This window comes from Manacus candei, unplaced genomic scaffold (assembly GCF_025592945.1).
Source record: "Manacus candei isolate 608988 ecotype Guabito, Panama unplaced genomic scaffold, ASM2559294v1 h1tg000018l, whole genome shotgun sequence".
In the NCBI taxonomy this organism is placed as follows: domain Eukaryota; kingdom Metazoa; phylum Chordata; class Aves; order Passeriformes; family Pipridae; genus Manacus; species Manacus candei.
In genome coordinates, this window is record NW_026138066.1 from 19,935,195 (window position 1) to 19,960,772 (window position 25,578).

Consider the following 25,578-nt stretch of genomic DNA (forward strand, 5'->3'; position numbering starts at 1 on the left):
AAAAATAGCATCTGTCAGGAAATTCAGAAACACAAGTATTTTGTAGGTTTTGTTAAAATCTTCCTTCTCCTCCTACATGTGATTCCAATGGAAAATCAATACCAGGGAGGAAGAAACTATCTGGGTGTTCAGTAAGCATTTCTGACCTCAAAATAAAATTTTAAATCCAGCTTCTGTTTTTCTTGTTTCAACTCCTTACAACAACAACAACAACAAAAAATCCAAACATGATTTTTTTTTTCATGGGAAAACATTTGACAGATCCTTAAGGAAAGTAACTGATGGAAACAGTTCCACTGGATCTACAGCAGAATCTGGCACGAAATGTGCGCAGAGCGAGCGGGGACACACGTGTGCTCATCACACAGCACACCTGGGCATAGCTGCCTGTGTACTTGAACATGAACACAAAAATCTCACTTTACTCCATGACAATATTCTTTTCTTTTGATGACAGGTGAAATTTTTGTGCAGTTACAAAACAAACCCAACTTTTTTCTTGTCGATATGTTAATTTGCCCCATATATGAAAACACATATATTTCCACACACACACATATATATATATATTCTTACCAAGAGCAAAGGCCAGGCTTTCACAGGAACAATGCTGTCAAACTATTTTACCTCTACAACCCATCCTGCTACTATTTATACTTACTGCTACAGATATCAGCAATTGTTTCCTTGCCTCCTCACTCCTCCCGGACACCATGAGAATAACAGAGCACGAAGTCTCTCGGTAGCACTTTCATTCCCAGCAGGAAGCTCAAGCGCTTGTGATATCCATTTTGATACAAAACCTAAATTAGGCCTCTGGAAATAGGTAATGCATAAAAAGAAGCATTTTTGTGCCACAAGATTATTATTATAGGTTACTGTTAACCCTTGGGAGATGGAGGTGAGTCCTGCAGCTCCCTACTGGGTTGAATATTTGCTGAGAAATCATAGGCACTACCTAAGCAGATATTTCAGGTGTGCTGTGTGATAAAGAGAACGATCCTGTTGACCCATTGTATTCTGATAGCTAGTTTGAGAACAAAAGCATCACCAGTTAAACAAAAAGGATCAGCACAGCATGCACATGCTACAACTCTCTTGTGCTAAGAGAAGATTTAAAAGGGGCTGGATATAAGGATAACTGTGGAATTACTAATGCAGAGATCAAACAAACGAAGTCGGTACTGTATTTGGGAACTACCCAAAACACGGTCTGCCTCTTAGCTCCCTAGAACTCTTCCTTAAAGTAAAGTTTCCACTGGGTCACATACTAGTGAAAAGAAATATATCATTCAAAAAGGAAAATATAAACCCAAACCTTTAAACAATTTGCAGTTTTCCAAGTTTGAAATCACTGCAGATGAAAGTATCAGGGCTGGAAATCCGTGTGACTTATTCCAGCTTCACAATTCCAAATCATAAAGCTATAAAAAAATTGTAAATTAACTTTTCTTCTTCAGAACCACCATCATCCCTGAAGTTTGGAAAAATGGTGAGTAATTCGAATTCAGTGAACCACGCTACCTTGCACTGAAGCTACACCACCTCCTGTTGTGATACAAGTTGGCCTAGCATTACTCATTGCTTGACTTACTCCCTTAGCAAAATGAGCCACACCACAAATCCAATCTGTTACCTGCCTACATGATTAATTCAAGTTCAGCTTATCCTAAGCACTTCTTTTTCCTCCAGACATGCAGACTTCAAAGGGCTATAAACTGTGATCTTAAACACAAAAGCAACTGCGTGTCAGTAAGTTTTCACTAAATATAAATAAATATTTTAGTAAACTATGGTTGCTACTTGTTAAGTCTGGGAAAAATGGAGCCTTGCTGTAACCTGGAACACACACTGGATCACAGGGCTTCACACATCCTCCCATTCTAATCCCCATGCATTGTATACCTGTGGGAAAACAAAGGAGAAACATTCCAATAACTTCATGTAGTAGCAAGGCAGACTGAGGTTGTCCTAATAAATTTAAGCTTCATAGCTCCTTCACTCCCAAAACCAGATACTCAGTGATTACTGGACATTGAAGGGGAAGTCCTGTGGAATACATATTATTTTTCAGACCATTCTGACTATTGCACTGACGACCAGAGCACAAATCTTTGAACCCATATGTGGGTAACCATTCCTAAAAACATCCTCCTATTAGCAGTACAGTTTGCAGGAGCTACAAGCCACTACAAAGAATAAGGAGCTTTCTGTTTGGCCTAGAGATTTGCCTACAGCCATGGGAAGGCACAGGGAGGAAGCAAAGCCTGAAGTCCTATCTGCTATTTTTCCACTGTGGCCATTAGGTTTGGCATTGCTTTTCCTAGACAGCCCTCTCTGCTCTAGCAGCTCTGACATCTGCACATTGCATTTGCCCTGTTGTGCAAGCAGGACTATTTCCTAAGAGATAAACAGAGATCACCAAGCTCACAAACAGAGTTCAGATTCAAGCTTCCCTAGGTAGCCTAGACCTCATCCCTTTCACTCACAAATGTAAAGGGAACTCTGCAAGACCCGAAGAGAAAAAGAAGGAAATCATCTTAATAAAGGAATGGAAACGAAAAATCTCCCTCACTCTCTCAAGCATTTTTTTTAAAACAGCTACTTGAATCATCCCTGCTTACAGACAGTCCCTTTTCTTCAGCAATGGAAAAGCAATACAGGCTTTCTGTCATTTGATCGCCCCAAACATTTTGTAATTTAATGTGAGCAGGCTCCTCACTGGGCTCTCAGACAAAAGTTTGCCCACATGCCTTTTAAAGTACGTACCTGATTTTGTCTTTGTCTGCTAAGTTCCTTTTGCAGCTGCATTCCCACGAAAATGTTTCTATACTCTCTTTCCCCTCTCGTTTCTACAGCCTGCTCAGAGGTGGATTCATTGCTGGGTTTCGGCAGTTACATTTCTTCCTCAATTGATGCTTCTTTTTATTTATTCTGAAGTTTCCAATGTAAAACAAACAGGAACACCACCTTTCTAAAATTACCACTATCCCACTGTCCTCCAATGCAACATTAACAAGAGGCAATATTCTCCAAAGCTATGAAGCATATACTGCCCTAAATTACATTGCAGTTGCTGCCCTGAGCTCGCACATTTTTGAATAGGAAGGCTCCCAGGGATCTCTCTCTCTGTTCTGACTGCATTTACTGCTTTAAAATATTTTTAACCCAGACACTGAAGTGCCAGCCTAGCAGCCCTTCATGCTAATCCTAGCCTGGGTGGCTGTTCTTAAGGGAAAGCATTCAAAAATTGTAGCAGTGCATCAACTTTGACCCTTTTCACTTAAAACATGAGACTTCTTTTTTTTTAAGAAAAAAAAAATTAGATTCCAGAGGGAATCACTGAACTCTGACCTGCTTAAAATTAGTTTTGTTTTAGTGCCTGTGTGGTGACTCAACAGGCCAATTTTCCAGACACTTAAGACTTCTCTGCTCCTGAAGATTCCAGTTCAAGTCCTGGACTCGCTGCCTGGGGTCGGATCAGAACACTTTGTTCCAAGGCTTCAAGCAGTGAATTCCCAGATCACCATACCCTTGCCAGATGCTGGCATGCTTGGTAATAAGTAGGGCTGCAACCAAGCTAATTATATATTTTTAAAAAATCTGTGAAGAGTTTTGCTTGCAATACATATGTTAGACCAAAAGAATTTCCCTTCAAAATTCAGCAGTCGAGAAATGTTTATATGGCTCTGATAAACATTTCATGATAAGCTGGATTCCTTCAGGGGGGAGGGGGAAGATGTGTACTTTGGTCTTAACAGTGCAGCAAATAATTCTCAAATAGGGTCTGGCTCAGTGCATCCGTCTCACTGGGAGTCACTGATTTCATTTTTTTAATCTGTCACAGGCATTACTAAATGAGTCACCATAGACTCCTATGCTGCAAAAAATAGTATCACAACACTTTATTTGCTCTTCAACAGGACTTCAAGTGTAGTGCCTGGTATCAAAAAGCCTTGTCAGTTAACAAATTTAAAAAATCCCAGGAAATGACACCCCAACACAATCTTGGACCAAATTACTTCCTGCAAAAGGTTAACACTACCCAGCAAAACAAAACTCATCGAGGAGCAATAATTTTCCTCAACCTCACCGGTATTTTTTTATTTAATGTTATCATTATTGCTATTGCATATACTTCATATCATTCATCAAAGGATCTCAAACGATTTAACAAACAGCTTCAGAAATCTCCTGTACAGTGAGCGAGTACTATTATCTCCATTTATAAGTATTGAGGAACTCAAGCAAATAAGATACTAAGAAATTTTGGCCATGAGGCAAAAAGAGCCAGACCCAGAAAAAGAACCTAGGTGCTGGTCCATATTAAATGGCATCTGTTACATTTCCATCCCTGTTTCACAGCGATTATGGAAAGAAGAGCTATGCCAACGCCTGTAATCACTTATTTGACAGCTGCTAACCCAAAGAACAGGAAGGCAATTTATACAATGTGCCCTAATCTTCCAGAATTTGATCATGTATGAACACAGCACCAGTACTTGCTCCAGTGTAATTCTGTGTGTTTCTGAGAAAGAATGCAGCTTTCTTCCTTTTTCAGGAAGAAAACGAGGCACTAAAAGACAGAGTTTTAACACACAGTCATCAATATGCTGTCCTTACAAATACAAATATGTCAAACAGTAATAACACAAACAATGATGCGCACGGTGCTGTATCAACAACACGACTCTGTGTTCTGCCCAGAAAGCCCTCCTTCAACCTATACAAGACACCTCCCAAGGCAGGACTTATGCTCTAAGAGACATTGGTCCAAAGGGAAAGGGAATTCTGCAACGTGAGAAAAGGACACCACTTTATAAGTATCCTCCACATATTTAATCTCAAGATCTGCCTGCCTCTGGTGATCATAATTGCCACAGGACCTTAAAAATATAATAAAAGTTGTGAACTTGCTTCACTAGAAGCCAAGCTGCTGAGCCACGTTAAACAGCAGTTCCTAATATGAAGAAGGAAGTAGTGCATGGTGGTCCCTGTCAGATGGCTGATGGCGTGGCTTCTCTGGCCCAGAAGACCTACCAAAGAACCACCAGAACACCTCCATCATCGAGCCTGAACATGAACCTACCCTTACAAATTACCACCATGACTTCTCAGAGGAGAACTGTCACTGGATTGAAACAATGTGAGCTAACTAGGTTATTCATCACCTGCAAAGAAATGATGCTGCTCAAAGCTTTTTGGATACAATGGTGAAGTGAAGAAGGCTTTCTTCACCGCCTACGCAGCCTGGGCTCAACTCTGCAAAACAAATTTGAGCCGCAGTCAGACTCAATGTCAGACTTTTGCCAGCTGAGCTCCCTCTCACTTCCTCAGTTTCAGGTCATCTGAATACCTTGACAACCTGTGAGGATAAATCAAGCACAGAAGGTGTTTAGGAACTAAACATACACGTCAGGTGTTTCTATAAAACCTACACAAAGTTATATCGAAGCATCCCAAATTCCAAATCCTTAACAAATGTATCACACATTTTGGAATGGTGGGCAGGGACTTGAAATACAGCCACACTGGTGATAAAAAATAAAAGGAGATGGAGTAAAGCTGGGAGGAAAGCAGGAGGGAATGCGCTGGGAGGAAAGCAGGAGGGAATGCACATTTTTTGCTCTGGAGGACAAATCAGTTGCATGAAGCTCACCATCACTGGAGTCTACCCTTTGAGCAGCTCTAATCTTAAAGCAACACATTAATAACCAGCAATCACTGATCTATTGATCTCTAGGACAGAAAAGGACAGCTAGGACTCCCAAGTCAGGCCTCCAGCCTGATGGAAGAACCTCACCCAGCAATTCCTTCTAACTTCTGGTACAGCACAGACCGATGGCCAGAGCCCAGGCACAGCCCATGCTGGTCCTAATCCTGCACTCAGTGCATAAGAGACCAAGTTTGTTCTCCTGTGCCACCTGCATGGCTCCTCCTGGACACACCAGCTCAGACCAACCCATGGCCCCATGAGGAGACCCATGGCCACAAACCATTCCCACAGTCAGCACCTAGTTCTGCCACCAGATACATCACACCGCAAGTTACACGACAACTGTTCATGTCACCCACGGTTTTTAAAGGAATTATTTACGCCGGCTCTTTCATCTTCCCCAGCACTGGCAAAAATAAAGCCACAATTGGGTGAAGAGCCCAGAGCATTTGCCAGATTTTGAGCGCTGAAGGAGACCTGCTGGCTGCGGCGGGACTAAAGTGCTTAAAGTCGGGCACATTGGGAACCACGTCAGGGCCAAAATCCCTGCAACAGCCACTCAAAATGCATCCAAGGCTTGCGCTTTGCTTCTGGAAACTTTATTCTCACTTTACATATAGTCAAAACCTGACAAGAGCTCACTGTCGGATTATGCAGGAAATCTGCAAGTTTCACCAAGGTGTGATCTTATGCTTTTTCACACATTATTGTATCATGCTGCGCCAGAACACTAACGTATGCACAGTTCTAAAATAACTTGCATTATTACAGCCCAGCACGGAAAACGGCGCTGAAAAGCCAACACAAGAGACCTCCAGAGACTTGCTCCTCAGTCACTTCCAAACTGATAAGGGGTCACAATTCCTTTCTTACCAAGGGGGGGTGGGAAATTAAAAAAAAAAGAAAAGTAGAGACAAACTAAACCAAACTCAGCATTCCTTTCCCCCCATTTCTCTCTCTTTTAAATGAAACTGTCAATTTTCGGATTTGTCTTTGGTCATGTCAGGGTGGGAGAATGGGATTTAATAACATTTAACTGACTTGCTACCAAGAAGGAAACATATTTTTCTTCTCTCAAATTTGAAACCGACACTTTCTTTTTTTTTTTTTTTCTGTTGGCCTACTTTCTTTTAAGTTGCTTTTCAATTATTTATGAAAATGCAATAACGCATTACTTTGCTGTGCAAATGTTTAGAAGAAGGAGATAGTGTCTTTCAAGTGAAAAAAACCCATACATGGTCATAGAGGGGTTTATTTAAAAGCGCATTGCAGGTGACACTTTACGAAAAACAATACACTTTCATTTACCTCCCCGCACACATCCTCATTTTCTGTAAGCTGCATGTTTGAGTCAATAAAAAGTCCACAGCTCCACAGAAACACCCCACTCGCTGCTCTCAAGAGCTGGAACTGTAAGAAACAAAAGCTCTATGTGGGAAACAGTACAAGGGGCTGAACCAAAACCTATTAAGACACTGAAAAGACTCCACACTCTCTGAACAGCAAAGAGAGAGAGCTAAACCTTGTCCCACTAAATAAAGGAAACTAATAGCAAAACTTGCAATGGTTCAGTCAGATTTTTTGGAAGTTTTTCTGGGTTTTTTTTTAAAACAGTTGGCTTTGGAAGCTGTATTCCCAAGCCCATCGAACACCACTGAACACTGACTGCCGACCTGCTCTCTGTAGTTTTGGAAATCCCACGTGGATGCACGCTCAAGCAGCTATGGCTTCCACAGGCTCACCACCTCAGAGTTTTAGCATCAACAGACTAAAACAAATGGCCAAGCCTGCCCTGACGGCAGCAGGCACAACACCAGGCCCACAGTGCTTCCCTCCTGTCTCTTTAGGCTCTGCTCTCACACGCACAGGTTTGCCCTCATGAGGTGAGTCGTCCCTATCACCGTCAGTGGGGAGATGGAAGCTCTTCCTCTGCAGTACTTTCTGCAGGAACCTCCTTCTCTCCAATGACAGAGGGAGCCTTGAAGGATTTGCTTCACAAAGACCCTACATATATGCACATTATTGATCTACTATATCCAACCAGGAAAAAAAGACTAGAAAGCATCATAAAGTTAACATTGTTGTACTTAAGAGCAACATAACACAGAGTGAAATACACTGAAAAAAATACCACCTACTAAAGCAACCCAAACACTGCACAGGTAGGTTTTGGCACATCTGTCTATGAAGGTTTTTCAAAACCTTCAAACCTTTCAAAACCTTTCAAAACCACACAAAACCCTGGCTGTCCCTATCTGCTGGTAGCTCCAGTCCTGCCCGTGCAGATGCCTCCGGAGGTAGCACCTGACTAACATTCCCAGGAATATGAAAGACAACTAAACCATACAAAGACTTAGAGAAGCCAATATCTGCTACTATTATTAACCATTTAAAATGCCCTCAATATCCCTCCTTAAAACTGGAATCCATGTAAATCCTGCAGTCACTGGAGGTCCTGGAAGACACTTCTTGCACTCACTTGTCCCAGTCCCTGTGGGTTTTCAGAACAATGTTTAACAATGCAGGTAACTTAGGAAATGAACTTTTTTCTTTGTTCCTTTCATTAGACACCTAAATCAAACCAAAGGTCAACTGTGCTACCTCCAAAAATGGGACTTTAGCTGCATTGAACTCTCACTTTTCTAACACTGCACTTTCTAACACTCACCTTTTGCTGAATTTAAATGAACTAAGTCACATTTCTAAAGTGAAGCTTATACTCTAATACTGTTCTTAATCAGGGCCATAAGTCACACCTCTACAACTCACACTCAGGTGTTGAGATAAAAATCATTCTAGAAAGCTGTATAGTTATACAAGTAAATGTTTTCCTTTCTCTTATACGTAAACCCCCAGAATTTAAAACTAAGCAAAGCAAAAAGAAAAATCTTGCATCCTTAAAACTTTATACTATTGAGTAAGAGCATTTTTCCTCCGTGTTGCCTCCTACTTCTTTACACTGTATTTGCGTGCATTGCAGAGGTGCTTGGGTATGTAACTGCTGCTGCTGTTCACGCCGCAGTATCCATGCCTTTACCTCCAATATACCTTTAAGGATCAGAATCTCTTGGTTTCTCCATTTTCTACCCCATTGCAGCTTGTTACTTCTCACTAGGAGCCACTTTCTGTACCAATGCAATGCATGAGTTATTAAAAGAACAGCGGGGCATGCAGTAGAAGGTGCAAGACTGTCTTACTTCCCTCCCCTCCATTACTCCTCATAAAAACACACATACTGCTCTCATTCAAAGATCACATTTTATACAAAGCAAGATCACGGAACCACAGAAAAACAGAATATGCCGAGCTGGAAGGGACCCACAAGGATCATCGAGTCCAACTCCTGGCCCTGCACAGGACCATCCCCAAGAGTCACACCATGTGCCTGAGAGTGTTGTCCAAACGCTTCTTGAGCTCTGTCAGGCTTGGTGCTGTGACCACTTCCCTGGGGAGCCTGTTCCAGTGCCCAACCACCCTCTGGGTGAAGTACCTTTTTCCAGTATCTAACATAAGTGACACAATTTCAGGCCTAATGACATCTTGTGACTGCTCCTCACCCTGGCCAGGGCTGCCCACAGAACACACCCCTGGTCACTGCACTGGGGATACACCACACATTTTTACTGTGCTGCTTTCCTCCACGGCACTTTCCTGGCAGAGAGAGGCCCTCGGTTTCCAGAACTGTCAATTGCCTTTCAGAAGCACTAAATTCACACATACACATTTGTACATATTCATCAGCATTTACTCATTTGTAATCTCTCCTGAGAATTAATATTATTCCTCTACAGTTGCAAAACTTCCATCATCCCGTGCAAACTGCTACTTACCTACGGCAACCCTGTTTTATAGGAATGTCTCATTACATATAATTTCAGGTTTCAATTGGAAACTATTTTACAGAAGTGACAAGCACTCCACTGTTTCTCCTCCAGCTCTGTCTCTTCTGACTGTCGGCAAGAGGCACGAAAACGATCTCAGCAACAAGTTTCATCGCGAACTAAAAGGTTCACCCTACGTGTGCGTGTACTGACCAAGTAATCTACTCCTGACTCGCAAACCTGAACTAATTAATTGTCCTACATTTGTTAATCTCAACCACAACGCACTTAATGCACCACGGCGCCGCCAAACAAACCCGCGCTCCCAGGAATCGGAACAAATCACTTGGTTTTCTCAGAATCGTTAAGTCCTGCTTCTGGCAGCTGCCTGCATACAATTACAGATATAAAATCAATCTGAAGCGCAGCAAAGAGCACAGTATCTCCCACCAAACACACTCTTCTCCCAGATTTGAATTTGTAAAGCAGAATTTTGCATTAACACATTCACTTTTCTACGACTGAATACGCTTCTTGCATTTTTTTGCGTACCCTTCATAGCAGATGTGTTCAATTTATTATTAAACAGAAGTGTAATTGACACATATATTGCATTCCTTGTTATTATTTATGCATTTGTCTCTATACTAGCATGAGCAGCATGATCTTTAATGCCATGGCATAAAGAGCAATCTCATTTCAGTGAAAAGACAGTTGTGTGCTACTGGATGCCACGTAAGGACAGCACATGGAGAACCACAACAGCTGCCTTTCCCTGGGAACCTCAATGTCCCCAGGCTCCTTCCAGAGTCAGTGGAGGAGACTCCACCAGAGTGTGATTTGGTGGATTAATCACTGTTACAGAATAGGTATTTTCTCTGTTTTTGTAAAAAAATTCTTTAACACAGAAGTCAGTATCTGGCTTTAATTCAGTCTGCTCTGAAATCACTCGAAAACCATTCATTTTCTAATTTTCTTCTCTTCTCTAATGATTTCTGCATCTTTTTCAATATAAACCTGGTCTATTAGGACTAATCTCCCCCTAGAAGGTCAGCTGTGACATTAAAAGGGTGTTACCAGCTAAGAAAAGCAACTCTTCTATTCACTGACTAAAGGCACTGACTTAGCCATATAATAGGTATTTTACTTTCATTTTAAAAAAAATGGACTGTAAAATTAACTTTTAGAGCCTTATTAAGTAAATATTTAATTGGTTATCTGAGGATTACAACTGTGTCCCCCAGCCTTTTTCATGACACTGAAAGCTTACTCATACACAAGGATTTTATGGCAGAGTAAAAGGTAGACTCCATAATCCTAGTTTAGAAATTGAACCAGTTTAATTAAATGTATCTTTAGAACTGACTATTACAAACCATAATATGGCACTCAGTTGAATTTTAACCTGTTTTATTCCCTTACTCCCCACAGAAACTGAAGATACTGCAAGCCATATTTACAACTGTTTCAAACCTTCTTACCTGAATTTTGTCCCCTCTCCACAGAAAATGTGGGCAAAGCAACTTCTTAGAGCAGCAGGAGCCCAATTACAAGCAGGCAACTTCACCCTATCCCATCATTTCTTTGCTGTCCTAGCCAACCTTCTAACCTGCCTAACCCAAAAGCCAGTGCTGCAAATCTGGGTTTAAATTAAATTAAATACATTAACATCACTGCCACTAAGAGCAGGACCTTAAATACAATTTTACTAATACTCCAGTTATACCTTAAGGATCTCCCCTAGCCTTTGACTGACAAAGTCAAGTACCACATGTAGCAAATATAAGCCTACTGAGCAAGAAGTGAGCTTTCCCAAGACCTTTTAGTAAAACCTGGACCACCCTTCTAGGGACCAGGAGACAGCAATGAAAATCACTCCTCTTAGTGATGTGGTTTTATTTAGCTCCTCTTTTGTAAAATTATACCATCAAATTGCATTGGCCAGTTGAGCTTGCTCAGCTTCTCTCAGGACTTGCTCACAAACCAAGAAAGATGGGTCTAAGTGTTCAGTGTTCATCAGATCAATACAGTATTAATATAGTACAGATTACACACTCTCCCATATATTTTAACTATAATCATTCAAATAACCAAACACTAGTATATAAATACATAATTCAAATAGCGCGAGGTTTTTTTCCTTGAGATTTTGCAGTTTTGACCTGCAATTTTCAGGCAATTCACTTCCTTGAAATATAGGTAAATACTCTTTCTTTAAGCAATAATCACAGAATACACTTTAGCTTTGTCACCAGGATTTCTTTTTATTTAAAAGAACAACAGGAAATGGGAGGGAAGAAAAAAAAGATTTCTGTTAAAGGACAATTCACTGAAAGGTCTTTTAGCTGGCAATTGTCAGCACTGCTCAGGATGGATCAAATGGATCAAATTTAACTCTAAAAAGTGCTGATGGTTGTATGAGTCTTCACAGTAGGAGCTGGCTCTCTGGGCCACTCAAGTTCAATTTTTGGTGTTACCATGGGATGTAGGAACTGGGATCTTGGTGAGCAAAGATTTGCTACGTATTTGATGCACTGGGTAAAGTGGCATTCTTAAAATCACTAGCCTCCCAAGCAGCTAGTAAGCCAGCAGGAGGTTAGTAGGAAGAGAAAGTAATTGTCCTTTGTGCCTCTGAAAATAGCCAATATTAAAGGATCCTCTTATGTATTACCTGCGTTTCAATCTACCCTTGCTGCTCAAAGGAAAAGAGAGTGGCTGGAGGAGAGAGAAAATAAAGCTGTCAGAAATATTACAGGAGACCCTCCTCAAGCTGTCACGAAGCGTATGGTCTCCTCACCTAGAAAGCTGTGCAACCAGAAAGGATGAGTGCTCTGTAAGCAACAAAAACTCGTTCAGACAACACGCTGCACGCACACAGAATGTACCGTGCGCGCGCCTGCGTCTGTGCTTTCACCACGTGCCTGAAGAGGCTGGAGACATGAGGAAAGGCACTGCAAAAGAGATCATTTTATACCCTGCAGCACGTGGACTCAAGCTGCTTTAACAGGTTGCATGCAAATCATCGGAAACCCACTTTACCTGTAGCCTCTGCTCTCCATGCAGAGCCCAAAGAAGGTGGAAGTGCAGCATGACCAGCAGCAGGATGCAAATCTAATGCTCTGGTCTTAACTTGAATGTTCTTATCTGTCAGTATATTTCCCAAAAGGAAACAGATCTGGTTCCTGACTTCCCTCATCCTACTGTTTGGTCACAAAACTGAAAGAAAATTTACCTAATTGGGTCTGAGCACATTCTTGAAAAAGGAAGAAAACTCCCAAAAGCCCCCAGTCCTTCAGTAACACCAAAGAGGAGCTCACTCTTGTTTCAGGCTTCAAGTCAAATGCTGTCTAAACCAAATTTGGGCCTGAATTGACTACAAAATATATTTCAAGTGATTAATCGGACCAGCTCTAACGTCTTGAAGACATGGAAAATATAAGCAAATCTGATTATAAAAAACTTTAAGTTTACAGAAAAGCAAACTTGAAAGGCTTTGTAAGGGCCATTCCCAAGGTGTAGGGCCCAGAGCCCACTTCCTCCCCAGCAACATTCTCGCCACCTTCCATGCATGCACAGCTCTGCCTGTTCAGGGGGCACATGAGGATCCTTATGTAGAAAACAGGGAAAAAAACACCAAACTTCTTTTCTAATAGGAAAAAAATCCTTACAATAATACTAATCTATTTATAATGGTCAAAAACATGACAGCTTACAACAGCGTCAGAGCAGTGCTTTGGCAATATTTTAGCATACTGCTGTATTTTTAGAAGGACTGTTCATTTACTTTCTCCTGGATGCTGGAATTCTTATTTTTCAACAAACGAGATCTGGGGTTTTTTTCGGTGCGTCCATATGCCAACATCAGAGTGTTTTATCTCAGGGTAAGTAGGAACTGCAGGCAGAAACAAAGCTCCTGCACACACACGCTGCCGTGCAGCAGCACTGCCGGGGGATGCCAAGTCCCCATCTCCTCCCATGCCTTATGCAGCGACAGCTTCGCCACTTACAAACCTTCCTGGAACGCGGCGGCACGGTTTTTACGATGAGTAACAGAAAACTGCTGTGTTTCTTCATCCTGAGCATTGAGGAACTATCCCATTGTAAACAATAGGTCTGACAGTTTAATGATATTGCTCAACCTAACTGGTTCTGGCAAGCAGCACGTACGATAAGAGCGCAGCGAGATGTTATGTTTAAGCACTTTCATGTTTTCTCAGCACAGAGACCTCAGAAGGGCACCTTACCATTTCAAAATTCATCCACAAGCTACCTGTGCACCTAAGTGAAAACCTAAGTAACTTAAGTAAGTTCTCTGTTCAGTCTCACCTGGTCCTACAAGATCACAACATCAGGACAATCCCAGTCCCTAAGAACCTCTACAGCAGGAGCTCCAACACCTATAGACAAAACCCACGTGCTTTTACTCTCTTCCTAAAAAGCATGTGTGAGCTTCCATTGCTTACAAAAAACTTACACTAGGCTAAATTAAATACATGTGCACCCACATGTTAAACCATCAATACATCTCAAATGTCCATCTGTTTACACAAGCCACTTGCAGCTTTCAAGTCTTGTGCTCCCTTTAGTGTAACTCTCAACCAAAACAGTCTAAGTGCAATCAGAAAGCTCTGCTGTGAGTTTTCCATGCATAATGACCATGTGTTTATTGGGTTTTCATGTTCAAATCCTGTCAGAGCAGACATGCTATCCTTTCACAAAACGCAACACGTCCATGCCAGCCTCTCCCTCTTCAGCTGGAGAAACCTCGTAAAACAAAGCTGGCTCTAACCTGGCCAGATATTACAGCCAAATTAAAAAAAAACTTCCTTTGTAATTCCAGTTCAATAGCTGTACATAGTATATGTTGCAGGACAAAGACTTCATTTCTTAGGCAATAATGTATTTCCAGGGTTGGGAAGGATTAAGAGATCATATAAATAGCAGCCGATACAGGCAGCTGTTCTCAGGTAGGTTTAAGGTGATAAGATATTTTGATGAAGAACTTTGTAGTAGCTCCTCATTTATAAGAGTTGCTTTTTAATCTAAGTGGCTCGCTTCAGCAAGGCTGCAGACAGCTAACTGCATTTCAACTGGGAGGATGAAAGCCAGGACACATTATCCTACAGTTCTACAGCTGGAGTCAAACTTCCTTTTCTAATCTGAAGTTATTATTCCATTCCTTGACAGAGATGGAGCAAAATGCAGCTCTAGTTAAGAAAAAAAAAAAAAAAAACAAAACCAGAACAACCCACCAAAAACGTTTATTGCCTAATTTTAGGATATTGCTGGCTTTCCTTCTACAAGAGTTGTGTTAGCAACGACAGCAAAAGCTACCTGTGCCAGCGTGTGATACCAGCCTCTCAGAGAAAACAGTTCTCATCTGACACCATCCCCCCGAACGTCCCTACTGTATTGTTGTTGTTGTTGATGATGATCGCGATGTTGAACGCCTACAAATCTCCCACGTGCCTATTTCGTTGGCCTGCTGGTTTAAAAAAAAAAAAAAAAAAAGCTCGAGGCCATTATTCATGAGCAGTAAGAAAACAAATCACTCTTAGACCTACTCCTCTTGCAGATTCCCACACTTATTACCCAAAATCCCACAGCTCGCTATTGGTTCTACCCTTGACCAAAGTACAGGGCTGAGGCAGCATGCCATCCCCTGGGAAAAGCCGATCACGTTCCTCCCGGCAAGCGGCTCCGGTTATTCTAGGATCGCAGTCGGGCTGGAATAAAGTCCCCTAACTTTTCTGAGAAGGCAGCGCTCGCTCCCACCGCCAGTGCCCGGGGATCCGCGGGGACGAGCGCGGCCGCGCTCCGCACCCTGACCGGGAGGTCGCTTTCCCCCCCTTGACCCGCTTTCTTTTTGAGGGGAAAGCAGCCGAAACGAGCGAACCCGGAGCCTTCAGCCCCTTCCGCAGAGCCACCCTCCTGCTCGGGCAGAAGCGAGGAAGGTGCGTGGCAGAAACACGCAGAGAGCCTGTTCCCGGTGCCCCCCTCCCGGTGCCGGTGCGGTGCCCGCCGTGCCCCCCGCTCGCCCCTTGCGCGCCTCCCCGGCAGCGGCTCGGCGGCCGCCGCCGCTGCTCGGCACTCACGCACGGAGAGGCAATTACAATAATTTAAAGCTTCCTGTCCGCCGGCTCCGCCGGGATCCCGAGGGCTGAGCCATGCCTGGGCAGGGCGCGGAGCAGCCGCTGCCCCGCCACACACGCGCGGGCACCGCGGCCGGACCGCCCCCGCCCGCCCCCAGCCCCGGCGGCGGCGGCAGCAGCAGGAGGAGGAGGAGGAGGAGGAGGAGGAGGAGGAGGAGGAGGAGGAAGGGGGGGAGGGCGTGACAAGTTGTGCCAAACTTCGGGAGGTGTGCGAGCGGCCGGGAGGAAGCCGAGCGAGCTGCGCTGACAGCCGGCCCCGCCGCCTCCCCCGCCCCGCCGGCGGCGCCCACCCCGCCCGCCCCCGGAGCGCGGGGGGCCCCGCGGGGCGCGGAGCGCGGCCGCCCCCGGCGAGCAGCCGCGGCGAGGATAAAGTTAAAACGGCGGCGGTCGCGCACCTACCCGCTGTCTGTCATGTCTCCTCCGGGCGCGGGGTGCTAAGTGAGACACTGGCGGGGTGGGGAGAGGCAGAGGTGCGGGGAGGGACTGGGAGATGGGTGTTTGGTGAGCTCTTCCTTTCCCCCTCCTTCCCACCCCTTCCCCCTTCTCTCTCTCTCTGTCTCTCAAGGACGAGGTGAAATCCCTTTGCTGGTCATGAGGCGGCTTCAGAGACAAACAACACAATGCGAGTGCAAATAACAAAAGGCCAAAAAAAAAAAAAAAAAAAAAAGAACGAGAGGGAGACCGGGAACAATGGGGGAGGAGAGGAGCCGCGCCGCGCCTGGCCGCCGCCAGCACCCCGGCAGGCAGGAGGAGGAGGAGGCGGAGGAGGAAGGCGAGGTGGCGGTAGCGGGGAGGGGGCTGCGCAGGGAGTCCCCCTGGCGCTCCGGGGCTGCCTCAGACCATCCCCGACCTCCTCCCCGCCCGCCCCGCCGCGCTCCGGGGCGGCCCTGCGCGGCGGCCACCGGTAAGTGACGCGCCCGCCGCCCCCGCGAACGGCCATCGCCACCACCGCCACCACCATCATCATCCTCGCTGTCCCCGGAGGTGGGGGGTGGCGGCTGTCCGCCCGTAGTTAGAGCGGTTCAAAGCGGTGGGGGCACCGAGCCCTTCCCGCCTACCCCCCCGCTCCGCCCGGGAACTTCTTCACCGAGCGGGGCTGTCGCAGGACCCGGGGATGTCGCTCCCAGGTCCCTTCCCGAGCAGTAGTTCCCCCTCCCGCCCTTTTGCCGAGAGTAAACACTCCGAGAGTTGCGCGTCCGTGGGCGTGTGCGTGTCCGCTGGCACCTCCCGCACCGGCAGCCCCTGTCACAGCGGTGCGGTCGCTCACATGCTCAGCCGCCTGTGGGGACGCCCGGCGCATCCCCTCTCCTCAGCTCCTTCGCGTCATTCCCAGGACCCCCGTCCGGGCGCTGGAACCCGAGAAGGACGCAGAAGTTTGGGGTCCCACCTCGCCCTTCCCCTCCTCGCTCTCCCCCAGGAGCCGGCGATGAGGCGGCGGGTTCGAAGCCCCCCGGTGTCACCCCCGCAGGCCCAGGGGTTACCTCAGCGGCGGGCGGGGGCCGGCAGGACTGCGGCTCTCTTCTCCCTCCTGGAACCCTTGCCCGGGGCGGAGGGGCCGGGGCAGCCCCCGCCGTGTCACCGCTCCCCCAGGCAGGCGGGGAGCGAACGCCCTGTCTCCGCTGTCCGCCTCTGCCCCGGACCCCGCGGTTACCTCCTCCTCCTCCTCCTCCTCCTGCTGCTGCTGCTCTCCGCCAGCACCCCCCGCCGCTCCTCGGGGGAGCGCAGCCGTGTCCTGGGCTGGCCCCGCAGGGACCCGGCCGGGCGCTCCCGGGGCTCCGCGCCCGGCTGGGGGGTACGCGTGGGTGGGTGTGTGGAAAGTTGTGTTTTCCTCTCGGCAGCCGCTTGCTCTGCCTGTCCCTAACCCGGCTGCTCGGGAGCCGGTCCTGTGCCGAGGGGTGCGACGCGCCCCGGGGCGCGGGGGATCGGCGGCCGCAGCCCCGGGCCGGGAGGGGTTGGAGCCGCCGCCGCCGCCGCTAATAAAGTCACGCTCTGCAAGTACGAGGTCTGCCTCTCGCTCTCTCTCTTATTTACTTACGGGGTCTTTTATTTTTAATTGAGCGTTTTGTACACGTGCTTTTCTGAAGCGCCGCAGCCGGCTGGACGGGGTTCGAGCCCGAGAGTGGGAAACGCAGAAATCCGCACCCGGAGCCAAATTGCTCAAAGAAGAGCAAGTTCGGTTATTATTCATCTCCACGAGGGAAGTCTTATCTTCTACAAATATTTGATACTGGGACAAGGCCAATAATTAACAAGAACAATCAAACAATTTCACTGCCTTCTCGGGGATTTAAAAAGTCATCATCTGGAATTCATGAACGTTACAACCTTTTTTTTTTTTTTCCCCTGCTTGGATGCGTTACTGTATATGATCTTTTCAGTGTGTGTGTGTGTCCCTAAGTGATTTTACCCTTTCATGCAAAAAGATGCAAACCATTAACAGCACAGATAATATTCACAACTGCTGATTCAGTGAGATTTCAGACCTCTCCGTAGGAGTGGTGAGAGAGGGTGGTAACCCTGACGGGAAAAGGAGAAAAAAAAGAAAAGAGCTGGAGGAATGTTTCTTTCTTGGCTTCCTCCCTACCTCTGTGGCAGGAACTCCCACGGGAGTCCTGTGGGTGGGATGGGAGCAGGGCAGCTCTAACACCCTGCTGCCTGGCACGAGGCTGGCTTGCGCTGCATAGGTGCAAGCATCAGCTCTCCCAGCCAGCCCTGTAATTCCTCTTACAGGAGAAAAAGCCAGGCTGAGAGAGGAATAGGACTCCTGAGCTCTGCGGCAGCATTTCTGGCACGGTGCAGCCTGAGGTGCCCGGGAGGCAGCGCAGCCTTCAGGACCTGCAGTGAACCAAGGGGACCAGTCGTATCCAAAAAACCCAAACTACCAAAACCTTGCCTTATCTGGATTAAATGAGACATTTGAGAAAGGTGCCCACACGCTAAATGGTAAAGTTTCATACTGCACTGTCCCAGTCACCAAGTTCTGCACAAGTTCCAGTACTGGCTGTCAAAGCAACAAGTCTTCAGTCCCCACCTGCTCATGCAAACACCATTTCTGATGGCTAGTGACCCCCACTGCTGGCATAGGTAAGAAATGTGTTGGGCATGTAGCTCTGCTCTATCTCAGGTAATCTCAAACCTGGAGACCTACAGCCAAAATTGCCTGGGTTGGGCTGACAGGGTATATTGTGTTCTCCCCACATCTTTCAGAGCACTTTTCTTTTGATACACTTCCCTCCCATTGTTTTTTGCATAAGCAGTGCCCCCTCCTCCTTCACTACTTGCTTTATGAGAACTCCTTACAGTCATGATGAAGTTCCTTTTAGTTCAACACAAGAAAGGAATAAGGGTGGTTGGGTCCAAAACTAATCTGGTGCGAAGAGAAAAAGCCAAATGCAGTTGCATTTTATTTAAGATCAAAAGCACAATGGTGTGAGATTGTATTATATTCTCCACAGGAGCTGTATTTTTCTACTTCTACAATAGGATTAAGGTGTTCAGTGGAAAAGAGAATTGCAAAAAAAAAAAAAAAAAAAAAGAAAAGAAAAAAGAACCCCCATTGGACTGGGAGTAGCTGCATTTGAGTTTCTCTTGAATAATGGAGATAGGTCATTCCTCAAAGACTCTAGCATCCTATTTCCAAACACTTTTAAAAACAACTGTGAATGCCAATAATCATTTAGTTTTTACTATTTATCGCAGAGGATTCTTTTTTTTTTTAATTTAAAGGAAGGATGTCACCATTTCTGCATTGACTCATTTCAACATTTACAGTCAACTAAATGCTTTTTAGTAGAACCTAGAGACATCTCCTTATTTAGCTCTGCGTATTTGAGCACACAGGATGTTGAATGTTAGCACACATGGGCTGGACACAGCTGGGAGCACAGCTTCAAGCTACTTTCCACCCTGAATAACTAAAGAAAGCAACTCACCCAACGAAAGGTAGGCTACCAGGCAAAAATTGCTACCTATTTTAAATTTGAAATGTGCAAAGTTCTGGATAACACTCAGTTTCCCAACATCAGGGAAGCGTGGCTTGAGCCTGGTTCTGCTCTAGTGTGCATGGAACGTGACTGTGTTTCAGTGAAAGGTGTCACCCACCTTCACTGTGAGCAGCGTGCACCTAGAAATCAATTTGCACTTGGGGAAGGTGGTTTATACACAGCTCCACTTTCACAAAGTTTCCCCCATATCTGTACCTGTAAGTTCAACAATTAGCATCTTAGGCATGTTATTAAGGGAAAAAATGTACAGGTAGATCTATCTCTCTGCTCACACAGAGCTGATCTGTCTTCTGTTCTACCTGACTTTGTCCCTTCACTACTGCTCTTCACAAGATACTTCATACACTTTGCCTCATCCTCCTAGAAACTTCAGAGCTCTGTTTTTCTACTCCACTGAGTCTTGGCATGCTCATTTTCACATGAGCTGGTGTGAAATGCCACCTTCCTGATATGGAAATGGTTTGTTACTACCTCTCAGAGGTACAAATGGCAACAGTGAAGAACAAAGCCTGGGTCCTATAAAACAACATTATCTTTGTGCCAAAGTAATCCAGTTATTGAGGTACTGAGATAACCTTAAAGCCATATCAAAATGAAGAAACCACTTAGGAACTTACAAACGTCTGTTTTCCTATCAGAGTGCATCAGCACAAGAACACCCTTATGTGGTCCTAATCAGTCAAAGTACCACTCTGGTCTTTTACATGCAGCATGGCTTATCTGCTTCTCCGTAATAAAATCATGGTGATACTTTCACTGATTTCTGCTAGTAGGAAAAGCCTCTGTTACTTATATTAAAGCAATGTGGTTCTGTGCAGGTCCTACCTCCGTTCCCCCAGAGGCAATAGAGAATCCCACCTATGATATTTCAAAGAGACATTCAGATAACTTCCTAGGGCACATAAAACATGCTGCCATTGTGTCCCTGAATAGGGCTCTCTATCCAGTTTCATGTTAGCTGGTTCCTCAAATTAAAGGGTAGAGTTGTGTTTCAGCAGAGCAATCCTGAGCAATTTGGATCCCACATTTAGGTCCTATTAACTAAATAAGGAATATATTTATTTTTAGTAGAAGGTGCGTACAAAATCTAAAAGAAACAGGAAATGTTGATTAAATTAAATGTCAATGTGGTGTTCTGTAATTTAAACTATTGCAGGCGCATGGAATGATAAAGAGAGAAGGAAGCCAGCTGAAAAAGTTAAGATACTTGCTTTGAGTTGTCCGTGCTGAGCAAAAATTAAATATTACAAGAATCTGTAAACAGCTTTAAGCTTCAATAATGGATTAAAGGCCCAAGCAACACTCATCTATCATGCTACTGTTAGTAACCCTTAGATTTCAATGAGATTACTCACATATATAAAAATAAGCATAATCCATCAGGACACGCAGATGAATAAAGACAGTCACAAGGATGGATTTAAGGAGCAGGCTGGAACTTCATTAACACAATATTTTCACATGTCAGGCAGTTAAGCGGACCCAGTGCAGGGATTACAAAGCTACAATTTAGGACAGATCCTCCCTAATCTCTCTTACAACGAGCTCACAGCTGAAGCCAACCCTTCAACCCTTCCCCACGAAAAAGGAGGACCTAAACCCTGCAACACTTCATTTAGGTTTGCTTCTTTTCTAGGCACAAATCCAGTTGCAACATTCCAGATTTCTTTTTAATTTCAGCCTTAGTCCACACTGAACATTTAAAAAAAATTTTCATCAATTCCAACAGATGAATAAAAATGGATATTCTCATACGTTCCACTTCCAAATCCAACTTTTCAGCCTACCCCTGACTTGCGGTGCTACAAAGGCCATCAAAACAGTTTATGCCTCCCCTAACTATATCCTAATAGAAGAACATACCTTTCTTTATGCCAGGATACCTGATCAAGTGACAGCATCCCAAGATCATTAGCCATGATACGGGAGGAGAGGATTAAGATTCTCTAAGGCAGAGAGACACCCAAAGCTCACCTTCACTTTCACGCCTGCCAGAAGTGAGAGAACCCATCCAGGATTGCAGCTGGCAGTCTCATGCATATATTCTGGCTGTCCCCTTTCTTTCTTGGCTGTTTACCCCACCACCACGTTAATTAATAGTGTTTTCCACGGAGCCTCCACTGGAGGTGGAGGAAGCACTTGCAGGATGAGAAACCATGTGGTGTTGCTTGCTTACGTATGGAGACAACTACAAATGTGCCTTGCATGGCTCAGTGGGGGTCACTTAGGGCTAATTAGTCGGGGCAGACCATTAGGACAGTGCAAACGTGGAACTTCCAGACCCTCAAGTAATCCAGGTATGTCAGCATGGTGCAACGTTGTGCACAGCGTGCGCGTTAAATTCAAGCAAAGGTTGCAACAAAGTTTTCAAAGCCATTTCGAGCAGTTTCGGGCACTCCGAGAGCTGAAGAAATTGTGGCGCCTCAGGTGGCACGGAGCTTTCCAAAAGCAGGTGTCTTTCCTTTTTTAAATCTAGCCCCATTTTCTAAAACTGGTGATTGACTGGAAAAGGGAGGTAATCAAAATAATCTGTGACTTCTGAAAATAGAGGCCAGTTCCTGCGAGTAAGTTTTAGCAGGACTGCGCAGTTAGTGTCTTATCAGTAGCACAGGAACAGGGATTTGTATATACTGTTTTATTAAGATCAGTATCTCTACAGTGCTCCTTAAATGAAAACAAAAGAAAAAAATTTGCTGTAAAAGGACAGAAAAAATGACTCAATTTCCCGTCATTGCCAAAAGCCTCTAATTTTGAATATAATCAACCTTTGTGCCACAAGATAGAGCTTTTTTATATATATATATATATATTTAGGTGCAGTAATTAATATTAAAATAAATGGGGGGACAAATGGTGTGACCCTGTTTAAAATTTAGCGCACTGCTGTAGGTTTATTCTCCAGCATGTATGAAATAAATAGAACCCTCAAAAAAAGCAAGCATGCATAACAACAGACAAGAATTAGGTAAAGAAATGGCCAAATCCTAAGCCAGAAATACTTCTCCTTACTACAAAGTTTGTTCTCTTAATTTATGATCATTGTTTGAAAAATCATAGAGCACATAAAATTTTTGCAACAACATTTTTCATGCAAAGCTGTCTTCTTGCACTGCCATCTTTTGTGGAGTAACTAATATCCCTAAATTACTATCATAAAAACAAAATCAGAGGAGGTTGCACTGCAATGAAATGTCATTTGTGTTTGTAACAGGGCAATCATTGATTTAAAATTGGCATTGGAGCTCCTTTTGTGAAATGATTGCTAGGCTAGGAAAACAACCCCTTAAACCAGCAACATCTGAATTTCTGAGGAAAAGCTCAGGTTTAGCACTTGTCCTAACCTGTGTTTTAGCTATTGGGCCTGCACATTTTTCTGAAAAGCTTGCATGTTTTCATAAAGTGTGTATGTTCAGTTGCTCTGAAAGGATCCTATAGGAATGCTCATAAGATCACTGTCCAGAAGGCTCAAACTCTTTATATTTTACCTTTAGAGAAAATAAAACAACACTATATAAACAATATGCCCTTAGAGAACTCAAAGCCTGTTTCACCTCACACTTGCTCATGTGGTTACAGGTATGCAGTGAAGGATAAGCAGCGCAAAATATTTTATATTCTGCTTTTCCAGTGTGTAGACATTCAGGTTGTTCCCTACAAATGACTGCACAAGGTGAGAGGCACCAGAGAATCAGGCCCCAAAGATTTTCTATACTGGATCAGATCACTGGTGCATTAAGTGTGTCACCTCACAGCTGGATGCTCCAAAATGAACCTAGCTATCTATGTAGTACTGTGGGAACTACTCTGGCAGTCAGGTTGCATCCAGGAGAGAGGAGACTGGGGTTTGTCTCTTATTTTCTTAGTGTATCTAATCAGAACTGCCCTCATTTGTGATCAAATTGTTCAGTCTTCCTTAACAGTTAAACAAGTACATCTGATTCTTGTTGTGAAACAGGATGTAAGACATGGCATTAAAAATTACAAATAATAGCAAGAGAGAAAAAAAAAAACCCAAACAAGAAACATTAATTTCTCACTGTTTTCATATGCTTCTGTGGAATGAAAATTAGCCCTCAATGTAAGAAACACGTAATAAGTATGCCATAATTTATATCAGGGTGTTTTTCACTGCAGAACTAGTTCGTGGAACTATATAACTTTATATAATGATCCATTTAAGTCAGAGTGTGACAATATTACACGAACAACAATTATATGCAATATGCAAATGTCATCTAGCTATAGGAAGTGTCAGATATCAGCAACATGAAGTAGCAAAAATGTATCAACACACAAAGCTGTCTAAAGCTTTCAGAGGTTTCATATGCTGCACCTCAGTGAGAATCAGATCACAGCTCATCAAGTCAAAGGCTTACATATTTCTAACACATTTCATCATCCATGATTTCAGCATCCAAAAAATCCAAAGCCCTCTCTCTGCAGAAGAGCAAAACCTAGCACACGTGTTAAATACAACTATTCAAAAGCAGTTACATACCTGCTATCGAACTGAAAGTCAATAGCACTTATATCTGTCCTTAAATAGCTTCTCTGGAACTCAGTTTCCACCACTAAAAAACCCAACAAAACCCAAAAATAAAATGTATGTCACGAAAAACCCCACCCAAAAACAAACAGAAAAAAAACCCAGCCAAAGCCTAACCTCTATTTTTTAAAAGAGTTCCATTTCAATAATATTTTTAAACATATGCCATGTGACTGGTGATCTGGCTTCCCCAGGTCACACAGTGGAACATAAAAGCTTTCAAGGAGAACAGGTGTCCCACCATCCATTCACTCTTAGTCATTCTGAAACGTAAGGCTTGACTACAAATCTTTTGCCAAAAAAAAAAAAATTAGGTTCATTCAGAAAAGTATTTTTTTATCCTTTTTGGTTTATTTTTCTATTCTGACAGAACTGCTTCTCTCCAGACAACACAAAGTAGAGATGAGTAAACCAGTGCTCTATTTCTGAAAATGTTTCTGTGAAGAGCTGTTATTGATAAAGTTTCACTAGTAAAAAACAGCTTTTGGGTTGGATTGGTTTAAATGGGCTGATTTTCTCTTCTGACCATGTAGGTGAAACACCTGTTGTGATATTCTGCTGTAGGGGAAGGGCCAGGGCCTGCACTACAGCTGAGCACAGGACTGTCTAAGCGTGTGCTGGAATACAGGGCGAGCTCCTGAGCAGGAAACCTGTGGTTTAGCCTCCTGCTGGCACCAGAGTCATAGTAGGAAAGAAAGCCAGAAGAGAGGATGCCAGGCCACAAGGATGAAATCAAGATAGAAACAAGAAGTCAAGTGGCACTCTGGAACCTGCAGAAATGATCTATTAGGCATATAAAAGCAAACCCCTCACTCAAGGCTCTGTTGGACCAATTAGGGGGTTCTGAATTAGTGTGAATGTTGTGGGGGGTGTTTGCATTCTGTCTTTTAACTGACCTCAAGCCAAACTGAAAAGTTTGGAAAAAAAACAGAAGGTCTCTGGTATGGACTTTTGTTCAGAAAAAAAAAAAATCTACAATAAAATCCTATTGTATTCATCCTCCAAGCCAGAAACAGGGCTGGTATTTGTAAACCTAGGGCAGGGATTAGAAGCCAGGCTTGCAGACAAAGAGCAAATCCAAGAGTTCACAGCAAGGACTCTCCAACTACAATATTCCTGAAGTCCTTCTCACCCAGACACCAGCTGTTTATATCTGGAATTTCCTTTTCTCTTTCATAGATTCATACTGATACTTTCATAGTAAAGGCCTTCATGCAGCTGATTAATTAAATTTCCTTTTTGAGCAAGGAGGCTTCTAAAAGGAAAAGTGACTGTGAGATAACTGGGAGCCATAAGGAAGCAGACAGTGAATTTTAAAGGAACAGGGGGGAGAAGAATC

The 25,578-nt window shown here is 44.2% G+C and overlaps 1 protein-coding gene across 3 annotated transcripts in view; it reads right to left on the minus strand.

The window, feature by feature from the left end:
* SOX5 (SRY-box transcription factor 5) overlaps positions 1-16,165 on the minus strand; it is a 636,847-nt gene extending 620,682 nt beyond the window's left edge. The window contains exon 1 of one of the 3 annotated variants that reach the window (XM_051784935.1): positions 16,089-16,165. The gene's annotated coding sequence lies outside the window, so the exon portion shown is untranslated. Of the gene's footprint in view, positions 1-15,632; positions 15,763-16,088 lie in introns of those variants that run through there. The other 2 variants (XM_051784934.1, XM_051784936.1) reach the window with 2 other exon arrangements.
* Between the last annotated feature and the right edge of the window lie 9,413 nt (positions 16,166-25,578).